Source organism: Rousettus aegyptiacus, unplaced genomic scaffold (genome assembly GCF_014176215.1).
Source record: "Rousettus aegyptiacus isolate mRouAeg1 unplaced genomic scaffold, mRouAeg1.p scaffold_m13_p_3, whole genome shotgun sequence".
NCBI lineage: Eukaryota > Metazoa > Chordata > Mammalia > Chiroptera > Pteropodidae > Rousettus > Rousettus aegyptiacus.
Window position 1 is genome coordinate 34,080,667 of NW_023416306.1, and position 18,483 is coordinate 34,099,149.

Sequence of the window (18,483 nt, forward strand, 5' to 3'; positions counted from 1 at the left end):
TGTCCAAATAGAGTAAGCACTCTCGCCATTATTCAGTCAGGATTTTTTGGGTTGGGGGGGGCGGGGGAGGTTGGTCTGGTCAGCTAGTGGCAAAATGGTTAAATCATTAAGTAGGCTTTGTTTCTCTCCAGCTCACACTTTGTGAAGTCCATTGGGAGTCACTGGATATAGGAGGGATTAACTACACTTAGGTTTAGTTGCAAATGGTACAAAGTCCACATTAACAACAGCTTCGATTAGCTAAACTAAAGCAGTCCAGGATTGATCTTGCTCACCATGAGGACCAGGATCTAAGCTCAGTCTTTTTGCTCCATCTCGATCCACCCCATGGTCCCACATCTCTGCTGAATCTCTTATCATCATTTAAACCTCAGTCAACAGGAAAGAGGTGAGTGAAGAAGGGACAAAAATTGCATGTCGGCATTTTTACAAAAATTACCTGGAGCCTGTCCATATCCTCTACCTAATCTTTAGTCGCGAGATACTGTAATGACTATCTGGTCCAATAGACCCTCCACACAAGCACAGACGTGACTACAGCCTAGATCCTGATCTCCAGCACAGGCAGAGAGGGTAAGCATCATCTTTTACTGAGAGTGTTGCCTTAGCCAAACTTCCTCTTTATGGTGCCAGACGTCTCACACCGAGAGACTGCCAACTTCTCTAGAGCCTGTATTACTGTATTAAGATTAGCATTTTCTGTTTCTCTCTCTCTCTAATAGACTGTCTCACACCTCAAAATTGAATTTAGATCATTAAAGAAACTTAATCTGACTATTTTTAAAGACTATTACCCTATCATTCTAATATTAATATTAATATTTTTAATATTACTATCATTGTATTCTTAAAATAGAACCCTTATCATCTAGAAGCTAAAATAGGAATCCAAGCCATTTAGACTACAAATACTAAATACTTGATAGTGACCTAAGCATTTAGACTTATACCTGGCCATAGAAAATGTAACTGCTTTGGTTCTCGATCCCCCTCCTGACTCTGCCAACCTGCAATGGGATGAGGGGTCCAGTACTTTCTATTCCTCTATATTAGTCTTGAATAAAAAAATAAAGGTCCCAACTATGGGGCTGGGCCTGGTGGGCAATCCAGTGTGGAGTGTGTCTTCAGTAGATGAGCACTGTTTGAAGTGTGGTACAGCAATGAGGAGGACAGGCTTCATGGCCAAGCAGCCTAGACTCAGAGCTCGGTTTTACCATTTACAGGATACGTGACCTGGGATGAATAATTGTCTGGCTTAGGTGAGTAGGATTCGACATATCTGCCATATCAGTGTCTCACAGTGGTTTCTGAGATGAAATGATTCCATAGGTGTAAAATGCTTAGCAACCGGTACCCAATGGATAATGATGTGCTTAATAAGTGTTAATAAGAGGTTGCCTCTGTTCGAAAAAGTGAGATAGACAACATTTTGCCCTTTTAAGGATAATTAAAAGAATTCACTAAACAAATATTTATTGATAAATTACTATGGATTAACTCAGTTAAGCACTTTCATCTAGACAGGTAAAAGGAGAGAGAAGGGAAGGAGAGAGGAAAAGAGGAAGAAGAGGAAGAAGAGAGACAAGTGGGCAAGCAGAGCATGTAGCAGATGGCGTCTGAGCATGTACTTGGGGACCTGCGGTCATCACTGAGAACAAGGAGACAAGCCCCTCCCTGAATTTTTATGTGTTTCTGATACCCCAGGGAGGCTATTCTCTGCAACTAATGGCTGTGCGTGCATCCAGGCTGGGAGCAGGTGTTAATCTACACAGACTAGTTAATAGCCATTAATAGCACTTAAAAATCCAATAAACCGATAAGGATGTTCTAACCATTCACACCAGAACCAGAATTCTATGTGAGGCCCTTCTTATAGGGTAGCACACATCAGCAGCAGCAGCAGCAAGGCCGCCTGCCTTATAAGCCATGACACAAACATTTTCTGTCCAACCCTATATGCTAGGCTCTGTGCCAGCACTGGAGATAAAAAAGATTAATGAGATCTGGTCACCGGCCCCAGAAGCCTATGGTAAAGGAGGCAAAGCCATCTGGAACTGACCACAATATAGTGTGATAACAACTATGTGAGGAAAATGAATTAAGTTCCATGTGAAATTGTGATTAATGGGCTATTTTCGGCTTGAAATGGGACCTTTTTAATATCAAAGACTGTTATCAACCACAAAGAGAATTCATGAAACAAAACAGCGGTGATGACACAAAACAAATGAATACAACTAACTGCAAAGGAACATGTTTCCTAAAACTCAGAACAAAACAAAACAAAAACGCGTGAAACTTCAGGGAAAACGGCAAACCGAGGTGCAATAGGGTTTACGCCCTTTCCTCAGCTTGGCTCTGAACACAGAGTGGGTAAATTATAAACTACTTTTTAAACATACTAAGCTGAATTCAAAATAAAGATCTGAATATCCTCAGGCATCAGGAAATAAAAGGAGAAATTAAAATATACAGAGCTAGATCCTAGAAATGATGCCACGGCCACCCAAGTAAGGGGGCTGGGGTATGAGAGAAGACCTAGGAGTTCTGAAGGGCTATTTGCTTTGAGAAGAGGGATCTGGGTGGGGGGGATACTATAATTTCCTACTAAGTGTCAGGATAGTAGATCGCTGCTCATGCCATTGGATGAAAAGAACTAAAAACTGTATGTCTGTGCCATGTGTGATTTAGAGATCCCAAGCATGCCCTTCCTTGCATAGTGTCATAATGCCAATCCCAGAGAAATGGTCCTAAGCAAGTAAAATCCACTGGACACTAAACAAAAACCACTCTGTAGGAATGGTTCTATATTCTAGGAATCAGAGATTTCTGCAGGAGGAAAAATTACCTCCACTGAAGATGAGTTTACAACCCAAAATGAAAAACCATAATAGAAAATTTCCCCTGTAACAGAGACCCAATATATGCAACAAAATAATAAATAGAATATCTGAAAAAGACCTTTTAAAAAACAACAAAACAACATAAAAAATATTGTACACAGCTGAATAAGCAAACGTATTTTGTATGACCTATTGTAGAAAGACCTTCACCCAAAGACCACTCTCCCACTGGTAGTTGAATGTCAGCTTTCAGTAAATCATTCCTTTATACAAAACATTTTCTTCTTTCAGCTGTCCTCTTAAAACATGCAAATACTCCTGGGAGAATTAATACAAGTTAGCCTTTCTCAAATTTCAGTATTTATTGGAGTAGTCTGTGGAGCTTTTTCAAAATGAGCTCTACTCAGTGAAATTCTGGTTTAAGTGGATTTATCAGGGGACCCAGGTAATTGTATATTTAACTGGTATCCCAAGTGATTTCCCTAGTGGCTCAGGGGGGCAGTACAGTGACAATGGGTTTGAACTGCTGACCAAGTGGTCTACTGTAGAAACTGTTTAAGAGGCTGGGAATCACCCTGGCTGGGAAACTTTAGTTAAGAATTCTATATTTTGGATTAGAATAACTTTATTTATATGGAACTACATTAGTCTATAGATAATCTTCTACATACACAACTTTAAGTCATATTGACTTTCTATCTTTTATTTAAAGTTAGATTTTAGCATAACATTATGGCTGTCGGTAGTAGAAGTGAAAAGAAAGGAGGAAGAGAGAAAGAGAGATTCGCTAAGTCAAAAATTACTAACAAGAAAGAATAATTATCTCTATTACATCTGCCTCAGAAATAGCTGGGGGTGTCAGAAACATGTACTACTTTCCAATATTCATGTGCTCTTCTGCATTTCCAAACCTGCTTGCAGTGGGTGTGTCCGTGTGGCTAGTTTCGGCAGTGAGCAGAAGTAATATATGTCACTTACAGAACTAACCCTCAGGAGCTGTCTGCAACTCTGGCACTCCACTCCTCTCCCCCAAGCATGAAGGTCATTGCCCAGGATAGTCACCTGACTCCAATCAGGCTTGCATGAGCCATAAACATAGCTTTATGGTGTTAAGCAGTTGAAGTTGGGTGATGGAGCTATTTGTTCCCACAGCGTAGCCTAGCCTAATACACTAGTCTATGAGAAAAGGAGGTAGGTAAAATCTTGTTTTAAAAAATGGCCTCCCACGTCGACCTAGTGGTTATAGATAATAGTTCTTGTCTTGCATGCTCTTTAGCTATTTATTTTCTATGACTGCTCCCAACATCTTTAAATATCTATAGATGCCACGGCCACGCTACCCTGAATATGCCCGATCTGGTCTGATCCCGGAAGCTAAGCAAGGTCAGGCCTGGTTAGTATTTGGTTGGGAGATCACCTACGAAGACCAGGTGCTATAGATGGTAAAAAAAAAAAAAAAAAAAAAAAAAGATCTGATGAACTAAATAAATAAGAACACATACGGTTCTTAGATTGGGTAACTAAACACTCAGAAACGCACACCGTTCTTAAATTGCTAAAGATGAATATAGATTCCAATAAACTCTAGGATACTACCTTTTCATTTTCTTTTCCTATTACTAATCCTTTAGGCAGTGTTCCAGGAAACTGTGTGTGTTTGTGTGTGTGTGTGTGTGTGTGTGCGTGTGTGTGTGTGTGTGTAAGATGTTATCTTTAGGAAGTACAAGATCCTAATATTTCTGATCCATGTCTGGGAAGCATAATAATACAGGCACTTACTGGCAATGTGCACATTTTACTAACCTTTAGAGTTCGTTTCCTTTTGGTGTAAAGAGAATCACAAAACCAAGCAGATGTTTTGGCCCCTCTGCAGCTGCTTGATTTACAATGTGACACCACATTTATGAAATCAGCTGGGGGACCCCATGGCATCCTAAGGTTTCAGGAAGGGAAATTCATGGGTTTGAGTCAATCCAGGTTCCATGTTGTCAAGTGCTCTGCAATGGGAAGTACTGTGAGGTTCCCAAAGGGCAGCCATGGAAGCTAGGGGAGGGCAAAGAACGAACATAAAGCAATGTGCTCTCTTCCTTGACAGGACCAATGAGAGTGTCAGGAGGAGGAGGACACATGGAGCGGAATCCCAAGAAGGAAAGAAACCCCATTTTTCAAAGTGATAGTTTCCCCCTAAATTTGCCTCACAACTCCCACCTCAGCATGGGGAGAATTCTGGAACCATTTCCACCATAGCGAGGGAACACCTGCCCTGGGGTTTGTGCAGAAGTCTGCACCATTCCTTCTACATACTTCCTTATTCTGCTCACAATAAAAAATGGGGTCTCTGTGGGCTGAAAGAGGTCTGGTTTGGAGATTAGTGAACTAAAGAGAACCAAATAAAGTTTGACAACATCAGGGTCGAGAAGCCTATCCTGAGGCAACACACTTAGTAATTTGTAATAAAGTTTCACTGCAGGAACTTGCAAAGATACCATCTTAGCAATCTATTGTTTTTGCTTCTAGGTGGAGTGTATGATAATTGCATTTTAAAAGATCTCTTTTAATTTCTCTCTTGCTTTTAAAAAAATTACAGTGTCATTGGTATGAAGTTTACCAGCCACCCATGATAAAAACAAACAAACAAACAAACAAACAAACAAAAAACCCACAATTCCTGTGTCCCCTAGGCATTGCAACATTTGTTGAAATACATGAATGGATGAATGGTCAAGAAGAGAAGATAAGTGGGGGAACCAGGGGAAATGCAGCTTTAGACGTGCTGGGTTTGAGATGCCAAAAGAAACATTGTGTACTATACTGACAGATTTGACTATTTAAAAATTTTAAATTATGCATCACAAAGGATATGGCAAGTAAAATTGAAAGACAACCAATACATTGGAAGAAAGTATATGCAGTGTCCCAAATAAAAGAGATTGTTATCCAAAATAAATATATTTCCTAAAAATTTATGAGGCCTATATCTCAATAGTTAAATAACAAAGGCAATTTACAGAATCACAAATGTCGATAAACAGTAAAATGTCAATAAAAAGACAGTGGATCTTTTAATAATAACGGAATGTTCATGAACAACCAGATATCAATTTTTTGCAAATCTGCTTGGCAAAAAATAAAAATATTGATGATTTTAAATGTTGAAGATGTTATAAAGAAAGAAGTATTCTCATCCAATGAGGAAGAAGAATGCATTTTAAAGGTTTTTGTGTATAGGGGCGGAGCAATTTGGCAAGTTATCGCAATTTTAAATGTGTCTACACTGTCAGTAATTTCATTGCTACCAATCTTATCCTAGAGAAAACTACACAAGTGCCCCCAAAAGCATGAAATAAGAATTTTTTAGCTGCTTTGATTGTCATAGTAAAAACAAGAAGAAATCCAAACATTTATCAGTAAAGAAGTGATTATGTATATTATGGTATACCCATATAAAAATTTTTTATACTGCTATTTAAAAAGAATATAGTAGATTGTCATATACTCATATGGGAAGATCTCCAAATCAAAAAGCAAGTCAATAGGTAACATATAAAACATGTGAGCCCACTAAATTACACAGAAAAGACACTAGAAAGCCATCCATCAAACTGTTAACATTGGCTTTCTTTGGGATGGGCGATGGTTATGGGAAAAGCAAAAGGGTTACTTCTAGATTTTACTTCAACCGTTTCTACATGTTCTTTACTACAAGAAATTTTAGGAGACAGGAAATCGATGGAGCACAGGCATTTCATTTTGTTGCTTAGAGAGGCAGAACAGTGCAAAATTTAAGATCATGGGCTCTACAATCATACTATCTGGTTTCAAATATTGTCTATCCTGCTCTACTTAATACTGTCTGAATTTTGGACAATGTTCTTAATCCCTTGGACCTCTGCATCTTCATCTTTAAAGTGAGATTGGTAGATTCCACATATAAGTGATATCATGCAGCATTTGTCCTTCTGTGTTTCACAAAACTGTTATCTCACAAAAACTGTATAATATCACGTATATGTGGTATTTTAAAAGCTGAACTCGTAAAAACAGAGAGTAAATTATGATTACCAAGAGGGTAGAAGTGAGGGAATTGGGGAAATGTTTAAGGGTACAAACTTACAACCAGTAGATAAATAAATTCTGGAGATCTAATGCACAGCATAGTGATTATAGTCAACAATGTGTATTACAAACTTCACATTTGCTGAGAGACTAGATCTTAATTGTTCCCACCACAAAAAAAGAAGTGATGAAGTAATGTAAGAGAGAGTCAACTAATGCTCCAGTGGTAATTGTATTGCAATATATAAATGTATCAAGACACCATATTCATACACCTTAAACTTATACAGTGTTATATGTCAATAATATCTCAATAAAAACAAATTTTAAAAATAAATAAAGTGGACTAATAGTGTTCTATACGTATTAGTGTTATTACTAATAGTTTTGAATGACAGCAAGTTGAGTGATAATTTCTTCTCTCCAATCACAATAATTAGTTTGTTAATAAGTAATATTTACATAATAAAATATTATAAATATTGATTGTCATTAATATTTAGAATGAACATATATATGCGATAATTAATCTTATCCATAAAACAGAAAACAAATGTTATTAGCCTTGACCCTAAAAAAGTAATGGTTGTTAAAATTATAAAGATAACCTAAAGAAGAGTTTAAAAGAATAATTAATTTTTTTAAATGGAAAAAGAGGACTTACACTAATTAAATTCAGTTGATTTAGCTAAAGTATTTTATAATGAAAACTACTAAATGCTATCTAAAGTTGGCAATTCAAAAAAACAAAGGTATATGCATTTTATTCAAAGTATGGACATCAGAAACACTAAAATGTAAAAGGTTTAAAGAATTTTCTTCAAGGAGAAGCATCAGTCAGAATTTTATTTTGTAACTGGTATCTTCTTATACAATTTGAATTTTATACTATAATGCATTGTTTTCATGACACTCAAAAAATAGGAGGCTCTTGCCATAGTCAAGGCAGAGTGTGTAGGTGGTATGAGTGATTGTATTCAAATTCAATATACTGGAGAGTTATATCCCGAAAACCTGAGAGCAGTTGTTGTCACTAGGTAAGGAAAGTAAGTGGCTGAGGGACAGGAGTAAAATGCATATCTTTCACTGAATTCCTTTTATATCTTTTAAATTTTGTGCAAAGTGCATATATCACCTACTACCCCAACACCACCACCAAAACAATAATTTTGAAAAGCCTCTGCCTTTCCACCCATGGTCCTGTCCATAAGGGTAGAACTCCAAACTTCTATCTGAAGGTATTAGTAGGGCTTGTACCACTTTCTCAAGTTCCTGTGCCTAGACTCACTGTTCTCCTTTTGTCGACCCTACCTGAATCCTCACCCGAGGCTATCTCCAGAATTCCAGAAAGAACAGATGCATCACTTTATAGTGGGCTACACACTCACATTTTGGACTATCCAGTTTTGAAAAATATTACCTAACAGTAAAAATAATTCACTCCTTCTATATTTTGGTCATTCAACAACCGTGGATAGAGAATAATGCAAAGCAATGTGCGTGACTAGTGACAAGGTGAGAAAGCCCAAATTCATGGGCTGGTGACTGAACCACTTCTGGGGGCAGAGTTGCCTAGATGACTGCCCAGCTTTGTGGGACGTGTCTGTAGACAGAAAGACTGTGGTCACATGAAATCTAGAACATCTAATAACCACCATAATTTCAAAGTAATGATGAGTATAAACAGTATTTCAAGAGAACTGCAACAACTGTAACAATATATGAGAGTATCACTGATTTCTTCAGCTGGCAAAGTCACGAGGTCATCAATACTGCTATTACTAATGGGGTTTGTTGCCTACAGTCATAACTGAAGGGAACTCTGTATTTCAGTTAGAGGTTAGTGAAAAGAAATATGTAATTGTTCCCATCCAATATCCTGAACACCTTGAATTTATTTGTAGATCTGAGATGAAGTCCTTGATCTAGACCTAAGTGTGCCCAGAATTATGAATTCTATTTAAGAAGGACTAGTTGGTCTGCACTCAAGCCTGAATTTTTAGACCTATTTTGGGTGCTGTTGCAGACAGAAGCCACATATCAGACTAGAGAGGATTCCGTATCGACTCAAAGTCAAATATATTAAAATTCCAAGTAAGAAATCTAGACTTCTAAACTGGGATGTGTAGTGTATCTCACAGTTCTGAGCAATTAGAATTGTCCTCATTCACTTTTCCCCCCAGGCTGGTAAGAGACGGTTAAAGAAATCACAAGTTAGAGTTATTTTGGGCTTTTGATGAAAACTTACTCCTTTAGTTAGATGGCACACTTTATGCTATGTACGCAAGGATGCCAATTAATGCACCAGTCTATATCAGTTTTAAAACATGGCCTCAAGTCCTTTGACATTCTTCCCACCAAGAGGTGGGGTTCTAGGTTCCCTCCCCTTGACTCAAGGTTGGCTTGTGAGTATTTTGACCAATAGTGTACCATAGAAGTGATGCTATGTGACTTCCAAGGCTAAGTCATAAAATATTGTGGAATTTATACCTTGTTTGTTAAAAATACTTGTTCTTGGAGTCCTGAGCCACCATGTAAGAAACCTGACTATCCCAAGGCTGCCTTGCTGGGAGGAAGCCCGAACCACAGAAAAGGCCATGTTTAGCACCCCAGTCGACAACCCAAATAGCCCAGGTTTCACATATGTGAGTGAAGAAACCTTTAGACGATTCCATTTTCCAGCCATTTGAGTTGACCTCCAGATGTTTAAGCCTTTCCAGCTGAGTCCCCAGTCACTGAAGAGCAAAGCCTTCCCTGCTATGCTTGCCCGAATCCCTGATCCACAGAATCCAAGAGCAGAATAAAATGATTGATGTTTTTTATGCCATGAGGCTTTGAAGTAGTCTGCTACACAACCAAAGATAACAAAAAAATCAAGTCCAGAGTCTAACCAGGAGGAATTTTGTAGAAAAGCTGCAGTGGTCAACATGCAGATATAAATGCAGCAGAGCACTTCTATCTAGGACCCTTCACGTTCATTAAATTATCATTCTAAGGCAATGCATTAGCCACAAGCCACGGGTCAAAATTCCAACTGCCACAGCACTTAAGTAATGTGAATGAGATCAGCCAAGTGTAATAAAAATCTCATAATAAAATTTTACTACTAGAAAAACAGAGAAAAGGTAATTATAGCAGAGATGAACCAACTGTCTACTAAAATCCATGTTCTCATTTCCATAGTAAAGCTGTTGCTGGAAAGTGGTGACATGAGATATTTTTTTTAGCTCCCTTGAAGCTAAGTGGGACCATTAACTAGTTCTTGCCAATGGAATAGGAGCAGAAATGACATATATTATTCCTGAGCCAAGGCAATGAATAGGCTGACCCTTCTTCACCCTCTTTTCTCCACCCCCCACTTGCGTGTATAGGACCCTAAGACTGAGATAGCTGAGATGGGAGGGACCCAAGTCTCTGAATGATTGTGTGGAAGAAGGCAATCCACTCTCAGAGACACCCACATTGGATTGTTACATGGGTAAAACGATATACTTCTTCTATACATTAGATATTGAATCACTGGGATGTCAGGGCTTATTGTTACAGCATCTAAAATTACCTTAGCTGAGATAGCAATGATAAACAGCAACTCATACTTGACCTCAATGTCAAGAGAATAATAAGCAGAGGTAAAGACTGGAGAATCTAAAATCATCAGTCTCAACTCAACTCCAACTAATTTTTTTCATGTGGAAATGTGGAACTAGTTGCCAGATGTTCCCAAATTATTTGAGAAGAGCTAGAAATCCATATCTTTACATGCAGTCTTCTCATTTTTAATGGTCTACTCCACACACACAACAAAAATTTCAGTGTGAATCTAAACAAAACACGCCTTCAAGCTAATTTTGCCACATTACACCCTCTGGCCTCTACACCAAAATTGCTGGGATCCCTTTATTATCTTGGTATTACATGAAAAAGCTAACCCCTATTAAAAATCAACCATTTTATATCAGACATTCATCTCATCTGTCACTTCTTCATCAGAGTTACCACCGCAGAACAGCTCATCTCCTCCTCAAAATCTTTCCATTTCAAAAGAAAAAGTTCATTTTAGCTCAACATTCAGGAACCTCCATGATCCACCCACAACCTAATCTTCTGCAGTATCTTTTTCCAGCTGTATTAGACTCTGCCCTTCCATGTGCGTTCTAAACTCTATGCTTTGCTCGTGCTGTTCTGTAGAACATGTCCACCTCATTATTCAAAGTAACAGAAGAAAAGGTGAGAAACCAAACAGATTTGTTCTCAGAATCTGTGACACTTGTTGAATGACCTTAACCAAGTCACCTAAAGCTCTCTGAGCCACCCACCATAGAGGCTGAAAATGTCAGAAATTCCCCACCACCCATCCAGCTAGTTTAGGGTCAGCAAACTCTTTCTGTAAAGGCCCAGACTGTAAATACTTTCAGCTTTGCAGAAAGTATAGTGGTCTCTTCCACTGTAGAGTAAAAACAGCAATAGTCAGGACGTGGTTGGATTCTAACAACACTTGATTTATAGATGCTCAAATTTGAATTGCTTTTAACTGTCATGTCATGTACTATTACTTTGCTTTTGATTTTTTCTACTATTTAAAAATGTAAAAGCCATTCTTAGCTTGTGCACTGAACAAAAACAGGTGGCTGGCCCTGTTTGAGTCATGAGCTATAATAGTTTGCCAACTTCTAAACTAGTTCATGGTTATGTGACCCAATCCTGGCCAATGGGAGCTGTGGGAAAGTTTTCTGGAGTGGCTTCCTGGAAACTCTCCTCCCCGTTTAAAGAGACATTGGGAGAAAGCGCCTCTCTTCTTGGGGTAGACATTGTCTTATGCCATCTTGGGCCATGAGAGGCAAGCCCGATGACTTTGCCAGGAGGTTGAGAGGAGTGACAAATAAAAGGTCCTAGGTCTATGCTGATATCATTAAGCTGCCAAAGCAAGCCCCACTTTATTTCATAATAAAATGATTGTTTAGCTGAATGTTTTGCAGAGTGAGCATTAGGGCCAGTGTACCTTGGGCGTGAGCAGTAAGGAAGTGTGTGGTTTGTACAGAATTTAAAAACAGTAATAAAACCAACTAAAGTCCATCTGGTTTTTATTATTATCATTCATCAGTAATTCAAAACCATGCCAGTGATAAAATACTCACCTTTGTCCAGGTGTACCACTTTCATCATTCCCCAATCTTGGTAACTTGCAGCCAAGAGCTTTCTAACTGATATACATGCCCCAGCACCCAGAATAGTGTCTTGAATTTATAAACATTTTGCTGAAATGTTGAAGAACCCACGTTCTACACACATGCACGTATACACACACACACACACACACACACACACACGGATACATATGAACCCATGAAGTAATGAGTCATGTTATAATTGCATTCTACTGGCTTAAGAAAAGGAAGAGCATTCTTAGGTTTCTGCCACTTGATATTTCTTAAACCCACAGTAGAATCAGGAGGGAGGCCTCTGTCCTACTGTGACCTCACATTGCTTTACGATCTCTTCTCAAACCCGGCTGTGTTTGCCAGGACGGTCCTGGAAAAGGGTATGTTGGTTTGAAGTAAAAGAGAGAAGAATCAAAATAAATGTAAAACGACTCACTTGAATTAATTCAAAAAAAAATGCACAATATCTCAAAGTAAGAAAATTAGCCCAACACAGAAAAATGTAGCCAAAGCACCCAGGATTCAGAGCCATTCGAAGTGGTGATGCATGGGCTCTGGAAGTGGGCACAGCTCCTACACAGAGAGCCTCACTCTCTCTGGCTCTGCTCTGGGACCCCAAACCATTCAATCAGGACATTGATTTAGCATATCCTAGAGCTATTTTTTTTATAGTGCATATGGAATTTAAATATCAAGCTTTAATTTTTACCAAGCTCTTTTCTTAGCTGCATTTCACTATGCCATAAAATCACACACACATGCAGTCATGTATACACAGTCATACATATGTACATACACAAACACAAGAACACATACATTGACAAATACACATGAGTATACAGATATGCACACAAATGAACATGTATAGAAACACACAGCACACGTAAACATATACACCGGCAAAGACATACTTGTATACATAAGCAATGTACATACACACACACATACATGAACACAAAGACACATGTATGCATACATATCACACAAAACAAATACACACCCATATTCACATCCCTCAGCACTCGGACATTAGGGTTCTTTTGGTTTCATGATATAGCAAAGGTATTAAGAGAGGCTCAAAACTCAGACCAAACTGGTTTGAAATCTGGTCCCAACTTTTTCTAGCTGTGTGATCTTGAACAAGGCAATTAACTTCTCTGAATCTACCTGAGTTCTGTAATATAAAATGAGAATAACGAAAGTCCTTCTCTGATAAAATCGTTGTAAGGATGCAACAGATGATGTTTTTTAAATACTTGGCACAATCCTTGTCACTTATGTACTGAATATATGTTGTTATTATTAGTATCACCATAATCATCATCATTTTCTACACTCAATCACTTTTGGAAACTACATACAGTAATGAGGAGACTGACTTGAGATAGCACATGTGGTTACCTGGCCGTAAAGTGAAGAGAACCAAAGCGCTTGGTGTGATCCCACCTACCGGAAGCAGGCAAGGGCACACTAGCCCATTGGTAGAAATCTGCTGCTGCCCCAAACACTGCCCTTACCTGCCCTGCCTCCTACCTGCCCAGACACAAGCGCCAGCAGAGGTGCTGCTCTGGTTGGGCCTGAGGTCTGGATGGCATGGCCCGCTTCTGCAGCCCCATCTCCCTGCACATGGAATCTGTTAATGATCACTTCTGTGAACAGAATGAGCAACTATTACTTTGGAAAGTGGATGTTGCTTGACCTGAAAGTTTAGGTTAATGCTAAGCTCAAAGTCTTCAGGGCTTTAGCAGGTGTAGCCGGGCAGGAGAAAACCTGTTACCCTGAGGCCTGCCATTCTAGAGGAAGATGTAGACACCAACTAGAAAAGCACACCCAAGATTCAAGCAGGGTACACACCATGGAAAGGAATCAAGAGAATGAGAGAGGAAATTGTAAGAATCAAGACAGGCTGTGATGATGGGAAAAGGGGAATGAAGACATTTTAATGGCAATGTCTTTTTTTTATTAAAAATTACTGGGATGACATTGATTAATACAGTCAAGTAAGTTTCAAGTGTTCAATTCAACTATATGCTACACACACACACACACACACGTCTATATAGCACTGTGTGTTCACCATCCAAAGTTTGATTTCCTTTCATCACCAAATACCATGGCAATGTCTTAAAGCTAGCCCTAAGACTTAACCAGAACCATCTACCTTCAAAAGAGCACTCCTTCTCTGTCTCTGTCTGCCTGTCTGTCTGTCTGTCTCTCTCTCTCTCTCTCTCTCTCTCTGCCTCTCTCTGTCTCTGTTTGTCTCTCTCTGTCTTTCTCACACATCACTCTCTCTTCTCTCTCCCACTAAGAGTACATTCAAAAAGTTGCTATATTTTCCTATTACTTCATGGTCTAAAATTAAAAATAGGCTAAAAAATGGTTTATTATTAACTGAGCCAAAACATCTGTACTTTAAGCCAAGATCTACAATAAACAGTCTGAGGCTATCTTTCCCTGCAGGAGTGCTGTTTTGTCTAAAAGTAAAGAGACATACACCAAAAATAATAAATAAATAAAATAAACAACAAAATAAAATTCAGTGAGACAAACTCCAGAACAGATCTGCTCCACTTGGCCTCCCACAGGGCAATAAGGATCGTTGTCATTTGGAAATTGCCTTAATGCTTTCTATTTATCCAAAACTTGCTGGCTTTCCTGAAATTTATAACCATTTCATGTTTAACAAATATGGATAAAATGTCAAAACCCAAAAGCAAAGTAGTTTTAAAGGGAAATAATGGATGTAGATTCTTGAGCCAAGGCACGGCTTCAGCTGGATCCTCCCAGAAAAAGAAACAAGGAAGTTGAGTGAAGACGAATCCATGAGAGAGGCTGGTTTTTGTGCTTAGGGAATGAACAGTGAATGTCCTCAAACAAAGGCAGTTTAGGGATCATCTTTATTGGTAGTTTTATATTCTAAAAACATAAGCAAACATGCAATTTAGGGACCATCTATAAAAAACATGGTTGCATATACACATTTGTATTTTCTCCTGTGGCTTTGCTCATATAAGCTCAATTTCATCTACCCCAGCAGCAAGATCAGTGTTTCCTCATGGCATCCACAAAGGCCTTGGGTGACTGCTACAATGTTAAGAGCTAGAAAGGCCTCCTTTTATCTGTAAGCAGTCTTGAAAAATCGTTCTACTTTTCACCTGGGAGAAACCTACCTGACTAGAACAGCCAAGATTGTCTTAGCTACACTGGGCAACACTAAGCAAGCAGAACCCCTTGTAAAATGTTTTGCCATCAAAGACTTAGCTAGGACTGGCAAGTCAACAGGTAATCTTGTTCTCTCCAATGACAATCAGCTAATGCCATCACCAAAGTGCAAAAGAAAGAACATGGAGCTATGGACACCTAGAGTAGAAGAATTAAATATTTAGCTATAAAATTTTAATGGTAGTCTTGATATGATAGAATGAGAATGACACTTCACTTCTGTGGTCTTCCTCACAAAACTCATAATTCCGAGCTAACTATGAGAAAAACAGCAGACAAACCTGAGTTGAGGAACATTCTACAAGACACCTGACCACAACTCCTCAACGTTGTCAAGGTCATGAAAAATAAAGAAACTCTGAGAAATTGACACAGGCCAGAGGAACCTAAGGAGACATGACAACTAAATATAATGTGGTATCTTGGATGGGGTCCTGGAACAGAAATAGGACATTGGGAAAAAGCTAGTAAAATTCAAGTAAAGTAACTTTTGAATAAAATGCAAAACACTAGTTACCTACCAATGTTGTTTCCTTAGTTATGAGAAATAAACCACAGTAATGTCACTTGTTGACAAGAGGGAAATCTGGGTGAGGGGTATTTGGAAATGCTCTCTACTGTCTTTGCAGGTTTTCTATACATCTGATACTATTCTCAAATAAAAAGTCATTTTTTTTATGTTCAGTAGTAGTAACTGAGAAAAAGTAAAGTTTAGTTTAAAAAGATAAACTACTGAACTGTCCCTATGTATTTGTGGTTGTTTATGTATTATTCTCAGTTGAATTAGTTCTGTTAAAGCATTATATATATATATATATATATATATATATATATATATATATATATATATATTATATATATTATATATATATCCAGTTTAACACTAGAAAATAGTAAGAAATTCATTTCTATAGACAAAGCCCAAGTGACTGAAAGGTGTGGAGTTTAGCAGTTGACCCCATTTCCACACCCGCGGGGTGCTCATCTATCTGGACCACAGAGTCATAGCCAGGTCACATCATTCTTCACTTTGGTGGTGGCTCCCTAAAGTCTTCGCATAGTGTTCAGGAGAACATCAAGAACTCAGGCTTGCTGCCATACACGTGACTCACTCTCATTCTTTATCTCACCCACTTACTTATTTATTTGCTTAATTCATTCATAAAATATTCAAAAGCATGTAAGTCACCACTACGTGCTAGACCCTGGTCCCTGCACTAACAGGGCTAATCGATGATAGCAGAGTAGTTGCGATCATTGCTCTGAGCCTCGGTTCGAATTTTGGCCTTTGGAACCTGATAGCTTTATGACCTTGGACAAATTATATGAATCTTTAGGACAGTTTTCTCATTTGTAAAATGGGAATAATAGCAACAGAACTTTCCTTATGTTATTTTTGTGAGTTAATGCACGTGATATGTTGAGCATACCCATTGTCACTATTATTTATCAACATTAAAAGTTCTCAATGCCTGGATAGAAGAATGACTGGAATACAATAAAGCAAATCATTTTTTCTGTCATGTCCAAGCTGGGTAATCTTAGGACACACATAACTACACTAGGATTCAGTTTTCTTGCCTGAAAAATAAGGAAAACATTTCCCACATTAGGTTTTGAAGATAATTAAAAGGAATAACACATGTAACAAACTCCCCACAGTGCCTGGCAGGTGACAGACTTTCAGCCACTGAGAGCTGTTATTCCTTAAATACAATGGTGAACTTGGCAGTTACAAGACAAGATGCAGAGAGCTTCCTGTGCAAGGAAGGGAGTCTGACTGAATATAATAAGAAGATGGCTACAACCTGAGGAGACATTTTTGGTTCCTCACAGATGGAAATGAAAGATTTTGTTGAAGAACACAAACCCAGCCAACTCAACACAGTCTGAATTACCCAAGTTATTTTCCTTGCTTTCATGTTGCTTCAACTCATTTACCTGACAGCCGAGGCTCAGCATCATCTACTCCTAAATGACCCTCCAACCAAACTTTCCTCTCTGCACCAACACTGCAGTCAAACTAGGCCACTCCCATTCCTCTCACTCTCATGTTTGCTCTGTAATCCTGGAACTCCCCACCCTAATTTAGAGTCTCATGTATATATTCCAATTCTGCCTGGTCTGCTAGGCTGGGACTCCTTACCACCTTTTAAAAGAAGTTTTACCTGGTTCTTTCCACCAAAATCAATCTTCCTTGCTCTCCACACATATCTTGCTCTTTTCTCTGTTCTTCTCTTAGGGTACACTTTCTCCCTCACCTTGGAGACGTACCTTGACCCTGCACTACCTGAGAAGCTTCATCGGGTATACTACATTTCCGAACTCATCGCTTTGCCATCTAAAGCGCCAGTGTCCCCTCTTCCACACAGGCACTCACTCTATCCATAAACATTCATCGAATGTCCTGGACTAGAAAGATCATCCATAACAGCTGGCACACACGTAAACTGTAAAATCTGATGATTACTCAGTAAACTCCAGATATTTACACTACAGGGAAAGCGGTAATAAGGATGGATTTTGTGGCCTCACAGCCTCACTTACGGAAGCAAGGCTGAGGTGGGGAGAGACACGGCAGGAGAACTCAAACAAGGACTGCTGCCCAGAGCTCTGAACCTAGTCTGCGAGCTCCTGGGCGTGACATGAGCCATACGCTAGTGGTCACTATGGAGCATGAGATTGACCTAAACTTTGAGGACAACTGTGACACATGACTATTACCCTTCCTTAACTTTACTTGGGGAAAAGAGAATTGTTAAAATAAAGTTTAGCCCTCAGTCTCCGTGGGACATAAAAATATATATTTGGTCTCTGTCCTCAATTTCTAAAACAGAGTTCCCAAAAAGCTTTTAATTTCCTAAGTGATTAGGATGCTAGGATCGCCTTTTGTTCTAATACTTGGTCTATGACTCTGGTTTCTCACACAAAGCATCTAAAATCCTTCTAATTTCTTGGGTGATAGGAGCATCCTTGGCTCTAATGTGGCGACTCCTGGATGGGTCCTATTTCCTAAGTGATTAGGATGCTAGGATTGACTTTTGTTCTAATATTTGGTCTATGACTCTGATGTCTCACACAAAGCATCTAAAACCCTTCTAATTTCTTGGGTGATAGGAGCATCCTTTGCTCTAATGTGGAGACTCCTGGAGGGGTCCTAGCTGAAGGCTGATCACCAGAAAGACCAAACATGATTAGAAGCT